Raw genomic sequence first — 10,270 nt, 5'->3', positions numbered from 1 at the left:
CCTTGCTATTTTTATTGTATGTTAACGATATGGTGGAGGTAGTGCGGGGGTGTAATGTGGTGTTGTTTGCGGACGATACAATGTTGTATGTGGTGGGTAAAGATATTCATCAACTGCAACAGGTCATGAACGTTGAACTCAATAACTTATTCATCTGGCTCTGTAGAAATAAACTAAGTTTAAATGCAAGTAAATCCAAGTTTTGTATATTTGGCAAGAGATCTAGATTAAGTTCTATAGACATGGGCAATGTACAGATTTCTGTGAATGGGGAAAGTATTTTGTACGACAAAGAAATTAAATATTTGGGAACAATTTTCGATGCCACACACAGAAAAATCCCGATGGATTTTTTCACATTTTGTTGTGTAAAAAAAAATGTTTAATTTTAATACACAATTGTTAGATAATATCTCACAGTCCTGTATAAAAATTCTCAGGCATTTTGTATATGTTTTAATGTGTATATTTTATACAATTATTGCATATTAAATTAATACACCATAAGTGGATATTAATTATTAAGATAATGTGTATAAATATTCCACATTTTTTTTTTTAATCCAATGCAGTTTGGTAAAAAATCTAATAACCAAGTATATTTTTACTACAATTTTTAATTATTTTTTTATTCTGGCTTGTGTTGATTTTATTTACAATTGTGTAGAATAAAAAAGATTCTTTCTAATAGCCCTTCACAATTATAGAATTTTAAACTATGTATTGTGTAGTTATAATACACAATTGTGTATAAAGGAGGACGCGCCCGACGCCCTTGCCTTTGCCGCTAGAACTTCGTTGTTAGCGTCAATGTTGCCAGATTCAATATTAATTACATACAATAACAATAACAATAACAAAATTTGCAGTCGATTTAAAGTTGTTAATTGAAAATGATTTAATAGGATATTTAAAAATAAGCCCAATCAGCATAAGTTCTAATTTTATTTATTTAAATAATATCGTGATAATAACACGCGTAAGGAAAAAGGAAACGTAACTTTTTTAATTGGCGGTGTAATCTTTAAGATACTCGTACATTTGATGGCAGCATTGCTATAATTCCCAGTGCCACAAGTGTTCAACTGTTCATTCTTCAGTCCTTCAATCAATCGGCCGGCATTAATTTGTTTTATGGTTTTTTTGTTTCGTTAAGTGTTAAAATTGCATAAGAAAAAAATGGATATATTCGTTAAAGATAAACTTAAGGAGTGGGGTTTATTGGACCAACTCCAGGAGCAGTTTGTAGGTAGGTAATTAGGTAAGCATCATATTTTTTTGCATTTACTTACTGTATACTTTAGAATTTACTGGATATTTTGATGTTTAGCCAGGTAGCTGGTACCTATTTAGTTTTTCAGTGATAACTGATAACTTTACAGTAGAATAGATAAGTAGGTATACTTACTTTTTTTACATCTTTTTTATCTTTGTACCTATCCAATTTTAATGTAGAGGTCGGTTAAATTTGTAACCTTTATTGCATTTGTATTTCAATTTGTATTACAAAATGGTATCTACTTAATCATAGCACTGTCTGACAGTCCTGTACCGTCCTTTTCAAGTCCTGTAGTAGTATTATAAGGAAATTTGAACTCCTATACCTACATATACCTACTCGCTGTGGGCAGCCACTAGCTCTCACACTCTCGTCCTTTGGTTAACTTGGTTTAGAAAAACCAAATATTGTCATTGCATTGAAATGCTTTATGTAAGTCTTTATAAATGTGGTTTGTTTAAACTTAAATCAAACTTTTCATAAAAGTGAACCGCAGTCCACAGATACTAAATCTAGCAAGTATAACTTTTCCTACTAAATTATTAAAACCTTAGAGAGAGATTTCTTAAAAATTACCTAGGCTATTACTATTAAAACAAATAATTAAGATTTTTTTATTGGATAGGAAGGAAGGCTCCTGTAGATATATCGTGTCCACCAAGATCCCCTAAACTTACATGGAGCTATAAAGGAGACAGTGTAAAAAATCTATGGAAAAAACTTAGGTTTGAAACGATTGAAGAAAATATTTAATACATTGCTTTAATGTATTAATGGTGGAATTTTCGAAAATATTTCATACAATTAAATAAATTGTTAAAATAAAAAAACAGCTTTTTTTTATCCTGTTTTTCCCAGGCTCACTAGAATTTATTATTACACAGATTTATGACGAAATTCTCTAAAATGTATTTTAAATTTTTAAACAATTTGTTTATTTTTTTATACAAATATATTGATTATTTTTAAATTCTTATGAATATAAATACAAAACATTGTAATAAAAAACTCCAGTTCTTATGTTAATTTGATATACAAACCTAAAATAAGTAACCTACACTATATTTAAATTTATAAAACAATATATAGTATTATTATACACAATTTGTAATAAAATTTATTAGTTACAACCTACACTAACGTGTGTATTTAAAATGCACAAATTGTGTTTTTTTCCTGTACATACCATGTTAAAAAAACACTAAGAGTTTGCTTTTTTACTGAACAATTATATTAAATAAATATAAAATATTGTTGAATTTAAGTACACAAATAGTGTACTATATATACAATAAAATAAATCAAATTGATACACAATTTGTTGATTATAGAACCACAGTTGTTTAAACACAATAGCATAGAGAAATTCTACACAAATTGATTCTGTACCATTTCCAGAATCAAATTGTATGTAAAATCTATACAATTGTTGAATTTTTATTCACCTATTTTTAAGAGTGCAATCTGAATTTCCATGCTCATGCAGATTATGTAATGAGAAAATTTTCAAAAAAAGTTGGATTTATCACAAGAATTGGAAAAAATTTGTCAATGTACATCAAATTAAAACTTTACAACGCCATTGCTCTTCCTCATTTACAGTTCTGTTCAACATTATTGTTTAACTTACCACAGTATAGAATTGACCAACTGGAAAGAATTCAAAATAGAGCTATGAGACTGATTCTAAATTGTAACCGTTACACGCCTGTTATCTCTATGTTGGGTGTCCTAGATATGTTGTCTGTACATCAAAGAATTTTGTATAACGTTTATTTGTTTATTTTTAAATTAAAACATCAGATGCTCCCCGATTATATTTGTAATAAATTAAGAGTTTTTGGAGATATACATAACTATAATACAAGAAATCGTATAGACTTCATACTAGTCGACAGATGTAACACAACCCAAATGCATAATTCAGTTCTATACAAAGGTTTAATACTATTTAACAACTTGCCTGCTAACATCAAAAATTGTATTACTTTAAATCAATTCAGAGGGCTCTTGAGAAAATTTATTATGAATAAGTAAAATTGTGTTTGTTATTTTATTATTTTATTTTAATTATGTAATTTATTAAGTTTTACTATAGTATGCATTGTTTCCGCTCCAATCATCATCTTGATTGTTGGTTTATCTGTTGACTGGGTATTTTTGGGCCAACCGGGATACTGGTTACAGCTTCTTGGAACTACCGAAGCCTTTCTAAGTATTACACGGGGGGACCAATGTGTCTAGTCGGCAAGGTCAACCAAGTACCAAATGTGTGTCATCGGCTGATTGCAACCGAACCGACTCGATCAACCTGAGTCGACATTATTTTTATTACTATAAGGCAAACAATAATTAACTGTGCTTTTAATTAGTAGGGCAAGGAAATAATGTTTAGGTTAAGTCTAGTTTTAATTTATGGTCTACCTCTGACAGGATATTTCTGGAACCGGGATGCTGTTTCTGGATTACCGAGACCATCCATGGACAAACCGGAGTGTCCTGATACAGTTATAGCCAATTTACACTTTTAGTTTATTTATATATCACCTATATTTTTATTGAATGTAGCTTCTTGCTAAATAAAGATATTATTTATTTATTTATTTATTTATATTTATCGCTATTATTTTCTTTTATTTAAGAGTTTCTTACGCTAACATTTCATATAGCAGTCGATAGATGTCTTGCCCTTCGCCCGTATAGTTGTTTTATTTTTGTAGCGTAGGTACCGTACGGCGGACGGCGGTATTTTGTAACCAATAACCATAGACGTATAAACAAGGATATGTCCTTGGTTATACGTCTATGTTTGTAACAGACGGCGCCGGCGGCGGCGGTGTAGGTCCGGCTGATTTTTTTGGTGATTTTAGATTTTAGTGTTGTCTTGTCTCTGTTTTAATAATATCTATCAGCAGTGTGGCCAGATTGAGCGATTTATCGCAATTTGGGCTACTACAGGCCCTATATATTGAATTATGGATCAATCATTAAGGCTCCGCTACCTATCTTCTAGCCACACAGCTGAGGGGCAGCGGTGAGAGACGCGGTAGTAATAAATGTCTATTTTAGAACGGTTGAAAAAATTTTAGGCATCCTCTTACGCCGGGATCCGATGTAATTTCAGGGTTGGCCTACATAAATTTGGTGCAGGTTATGCAAGTATAATTATATACCTGCATTACTACCTAATATTGCTATTATATATGCATTTTGGTTTTTTTTTGTTTAGTGCGTGATAGTTCCGGGATGTAGCCGTGTGGTTTCGTTGCGATAATATTTTGCATTTTATTTTGGTGGTTACATACTAAAAAACTGAAAAGTGTTCCTGTGTTTTCACTAGTATTTTTTTTGAAATACTTGTAAAATATGGATGCTAAAAGAAAATGATTTAAAGGCCGACTTAGGTTAAATGCAGTTAGAAAACGTCCAGGTCCGAAAAAAGGACAGATTGTAAGTATATATGTAATTACAATGTTTTTTGTTTTCATAATTATAATTTTTAATGTCCGTTAAATTACCATTGCTCTTTGGTAAGATACCATTGCTCTTTTATATCTATATTATTATATATTCTAATTATTTTTTTAGAAGACTATAGCAGTTGATGCTAGTAAAGAAACAATAACAGCATTTCTTGGTAAAGAAAATGAAAGTATTGTATGAAATACCCCTAAAACAGTTCAGAACCAAAATGAGGTAAGTTCGTAATAATGGAACTCAATAAAATACGGTACGGTACCCATCTCCCTTATCCATTTTTCTTCAAGTTCCTTATCCAAATTCCGAGAATTCATACAATTATTTTTTTATTGTACTTATTTTTCTCTAGATATTACCTAATCTTAGATAGTTCATTATTAAAATTAATAGACATGTTTTCTAATTTGTACTTTTTTTTAGGAAAAACCTGTTAATTTAGAGGGAAAAAGATTAGTGGATATTCAATATTTCTTGGATTATGTGAAAAATCTAAACAACCACGAGCCAAAGTTTGGGTGCACCTTAAGCAAGATGAATGTCATAAAAGAAGTTAGAAATGGATATGTGTCAATATTTAAGCTCAAGTGTGATATGTGTAGAGGAACATACGATCTGCAAACGACAGCCACAAACCCGAATCAAGATGCTGTTCTGGGGGTGATAATGACAGGGGCAGGTTACAGTGCTCTAGCGCAGCTTTCAACATGCTTAGAAACTCCTTTTTCCATCTCAACGGACATATCGAATTCAGGAAGATATTCTTGGAGAAACTTTTGAAACAATTTCTTTGAAATCTATGAGACGAGCTGGTGAGATGGAAAAGAATTTAGCTATAGAAGCAGGTGATCTCTCACCTGATGGGGTTCCTATAATTACTGTCATAGCGGATGGGTCTTGGGCCAAAAGATCATATAGATCCAATTACAATTCTCTTTCAGGAGCTGCAGCAATTATAGGCTGTAGAACTAAACAGGTAAAAGTTGAATTAGCGGTTTATAGTTTTTCGCGAAATCAAAAATGTAATTTTCAGGTCCTTTTTATTGGCATAAAAAACAAATATTGTACAATTTGCCAACTCTCAAAAAATCAAGGACACAATCAGATGTCTAAAAGGCATAAATGCTTTAAAAACTTTGAAGGTTCTTCAACGAGCATGGAAGGCGATATTTTAAAAGAAGGATTTCTCCATAGTTTAGAGCAACATGGATTAATCTACCATAATATAATAGCTGACGGAGACAGCAATTCTCTGAAAAAAAATTTAGATGCTCATCCATATAAAAATGACATTGTGAAAAAAATTGAGTGCAGAAATCACCTTCTACGAAATTACTCCCGGAAAATTCGAGATTTAGGTAAAGACGTCAATGCTGGGCCATTAGTTCTTCGGAAGCAAATAAGCGTAAGTACTTACTATTCGTAGAAAAATTATTTTAGGAAAAATACTTATGTTTCTGGTAAAGAAAAACATATTTGTAAATTTATAACGTTGTTTTTTTTTGTAGAAAGAACAGCTAAGATTACGATATGCAGTTACAAAAGTTATCGAACATAGAAAAAATTAGGGTGTTCCGATGTTAGAAAAAATAAAGTTGTTAAAACAAGACATAGACAATTCTATTAGCCACGTTTTTGGAGAACACAAACTTTGTGCAGAATTGGGATATTTCTGTCATGCGCAATATAAACCCAGTGGTAGCATATTATCAGACTTAAAAATGACAGGTAGGTTCTAAAAGCCCAAAGTGTTAAATATTACGGTTTATGACTGCCTTATAAATATTTATAATTTTTTGTTGTTTCAGACCTATACGACAAATTATATAGCTTTGTCAGCTATCTTTCAAGAAATAGCGTGAGTTTAATACAAGATGTTGACAATAATGTATCGGAGCAATTTAACTCAATCATTGCAAAATTTATTGGCGGAAAACGCATTAATTATTGCCAACGAGGATCATATCAGGCTCGCTGTTTAGCTTCTGTAATTTCTCATAATACTAAAAAGCCTATATACACGATTAAAAAATTCCTTAATCATAAAAGCCCGACCAAAGAGAAGTCTGGACTTGATAGCAGTTACGGTGATCAATGTCAAAAGCCTGATCTAACACCTGAGAAATTGCAAAAAGAAAAAGAAGATTTTCTAGCTAGTATTAAAAAAAATTTAGAAGAAATCAAATTAATTGAAGAGCTCACAAAGGAACAGAGCCAATCTGATTTGTGGCACTTAGAGCGAAGAAAGCGTCTTACGGCATCAAATTACTACGCAATTTGCTCTAAATTTAGTGCCAGAAGCAACGGCGATACAAAAAAGCTCGTGGAACAACTTCTGTACCCAAAAACAATTAATTCTGCTAGCATTGAGTGGGGCAAACAAAATGAAAAACGGGCAATCAATGTTTTAGAAACATTAATTGATGAAAAGATATTACCATGTGGCTTATTTGTAAGCGAAAATATTTCATTCTTGGCAGCGACTCCCGATGGCCTTATTGGGAAGAAGGGGATTGTTGAAATCAAATGCCCCTTAAGTGCTAAAAATTTCACCCCTGAAGATGCGATAATGCAAAGAAAAATATCATTTTGGAAGAAAAACGGAGAAATTAATAAAAACCACAAATGGTTTTACCAAATACAAGGCCAATTGTTGGTAACTGGGAGATCCTACTGCTGCTTTGCAGTTTGGACACCTTTGGGCATTAAGAAGGAAATTATTTTAAAAAAAGATGTATTCTGCGAAAACATGAAAAAGAAATTAACTATATTCTATTCGATATGTTATTTACCTGATCTTGTAGATCCTCGCAAAAATAGAAATATGCATATTAGAAATATTTCTCTAAAAGAATATACGATTGTATAAGTTTTTTTTATATGTAGCCAACTTTGTATATTTTGTAATAAATGTCTTGTTTTGTTTGATTTATGTGTTATTGGTCTTTATTTTTATTATCATCACATTTTACAATTATACCAAATCGAAAAAATTTACCATAAAAACTCTTATTCAAAGTATCTATCTGAATTGGATATTAAAATAAGAAGAAGGTATAGCAATGGAGTCAAGCAAGTAGGTAGGTAGGTATGAAAAAAAAATTGTGAACAGTCAAAGATAACATTGTATGCCAACTTATAGTTTTTATTTTTTACCTAGATTAAAAGTCAAATATTTAAAAAAAGCATGATGTGGGTATTAATTTTGTAAGAATATAGATATCAAGAACACGCAAGAATGTTGTTCTTCAAATGTTATTTTCTACCAAAATAAGCAGAAAAGTATTGTTAGTGGTATCATTTAAAGCAATTTTTGAACCATTGTCACACAAAAAAAAAAATAAAATAATCTAAAATCACTATTAGATCGACACAAACTATTAAATAGTGATTTTAACTAAAAAGTTCCCTTTCTCAATAAAATATAATAAAGTATCACATACAGGGTGACAATTTAAAAACTTGAAATGGCCATATATTAGGAACGAAAAACTAAATAAAATCATATAGTAGGAACGAAAAACTGGAATAAAAAAACGCCCAAAAGAGTTTCTATAAAACGAAAGAGGAACAAAACAAGTATATTATCCCACCCTTATCTGCAACCCCTTGGAGAGGGTGACATACACCCCTAAAATCCTAAATAGAAAGGGGAGTCGAGTGACATCAATTTCCTGAAATGTGGCTTTCTATGGTATCATTGGAAAGCATTTTTCAAAAGCTTCAAGATGATCTATTACTCGACTCCCCTTTCTATTTAAGATTTTAGGGGTGTATGTCACCCTGTCCAAGGGGTTGCAGATAAGGGTGGGATAATATGCTTCTTTTTGTTCCCCCTTCGTGTTATAGAAACTGTTTTGAGCGTTTTCTTATTCCAGTTTTTCGTTCCTAATATAAATGGTTATTTCAAGTTTTTAAATTGTCACCCCGTATATTATTCCATTCCTAGATATTTCTAATCACTACAATAAGTTCCTTTTTTTCAAATCACTTCCTTTTTAAGAATTGCCAAATAGAGAATAAAACCCTTAAATTCGTATAATTTTTACCATCCAAGAAATTTGGAATTTAAAAGAGATTGATAGAAAACTGGAATAATAACAATCCTGTATTTTTTAGGCTATTTTAATAATAGTGTTGATTTAATTTAATAGGCTTTAGTAACCTGAATTTTTATTCTCAGCGTAATTAATTAATTTAATACATTTATTAAATTAATTTACTGCCATTTTCATAAAATCATAATGATTAATCAAAACACGAGCACAACTTTTTCCTTAAAAAATAGTAGGTACCTAGTTGATTCAAATATGCCTTTACTAACATATAGATCTGATTCCAATATGACTCTTATATTTAAATTTAAATAAAATATTTAGAATACGAACCTGAAAACCACCCATCTCATCAAGTATCAAGTACTCATATAATCAGCAGAGGCCGCCACGTCGCTGCTAGTAAAAATGCACTTGTAAGGCTCTCGAAATCCGCGAATATTTCAGCAATGGTTTAACTTTTTTTTTTTTAAATTTGACTAGCCTTTAGACAAAGGTTTGGTCGATGTCTATAATTATGTTTAAACTTAATTTAAAATTTATAATTACTCTTAAATGGCGTTTGAATATCAACAATGTTTGATTAACAAATTTATATATTTCTAGGCATATCCTCAGATTTTCATATAATTACGGACATGTGTTGATCCTTTATCCATAAAATAAAAAAAAAATTGAGTCAAAAAGTCTAACGGTTTTCAAATTATACCCGGATTTCTAAACCCTTAAAATGATATTTTCGCATGGCCGTGATGCGGAGCCTTAACTTCGACTCCAAAAAGTAAGAAAGTGAAGCGTTCCAGCTATTTCAATGACGCCTGGCTTAAAGAGTTTTCCTGGGTGAAAAAATATCCTTTTAATATAGAAGAAAATAAAAAAACAACTCAGGCATATTGTGTAATATGTAGATCGCATTTTAGTGTAGAATATAAGGGATATACAGCTCTTTCTAACCACGAAAAAACTGCCAGTCATCGTTCAATGAGTGAAGCTGCTTCAACGAGCAAATCAATAACAAATTTTTATGTTAAATCAAACACTGATGAGGAATTAACAGTCATTGCTGTAGAAGTTGCCAATATTTATCATTGTGTGAAACATAGCATGTCATACAATTCATTGGACTGCGGTTTAAAACTAGACTCAGAAACGTTTTCAGATTCTAAAATAGCAAAAAAAAATATCTTGTGGAAGAACAAAAGCTACTGCTATAGTTCAAAATATTTTAGCACCTTTTATTTTGGAAAATATTGTTTCTAATTTAAAGTCACAAGATATTTTTTTTGCTATACAGACCGACGCATCAAATAAAAAAATAGAAAGTTGTTTCTAATTTGTATACAATATTTTGATAAAAGCGGTATTCAAAACGTAGTTCTAGATTTTGTTGAGAATAATGATGAAAGTAGCGAGAGTATGTTTAAAATGCTAGAAACCGCATTAAAAAAACTACACTTAG

The 10,270-nt window shown here is 31.0% G+C and overlaps 1 long non-coding RNA gene across 1 annotated transcript; it reads left to right on the top strand.

The window, feature by feature from the left end:
- The first annotated feature begins 5,286 nt into the window (after positions 1-5,286).
- Positions 5,287-6,805, top strand: LOC126747923 (uncharacterized). The gene is made up of 4 exons (XR_007664529.1): positions 5,287-5,732; positions 5,790-6,161; positions 6,265-6,484; positions 6,565-6,805. It is a non-coding gene; the product is annotated as an uncharacterized LOC126747923 (long non-coding RNA).
- Positions 6,806-10,270: the final 3,465 nt, after the last annotated feature.

The sequence above is a fragment of the Anthonomus grandis genome, chromosome 20 (genome assembly GCF_022605725.1).
Source record: "Anthonomus grandis grandis chromosome 20, icAntGran1.3, whole genome shotgun sequence".
Taxonomy (NCBI): domain Eukaryota; kingdom Metazoa; phylum Arthropoda; class Insecta; order Coleoptera; family Curculionidae; genus Anthonomus; species Anthonomus grandis.
The sequence above is the reverse complement of the archived record's forward strand: the minus strand, read 5'-3'. Positions and strand labels throughout refer to the sequence as shown.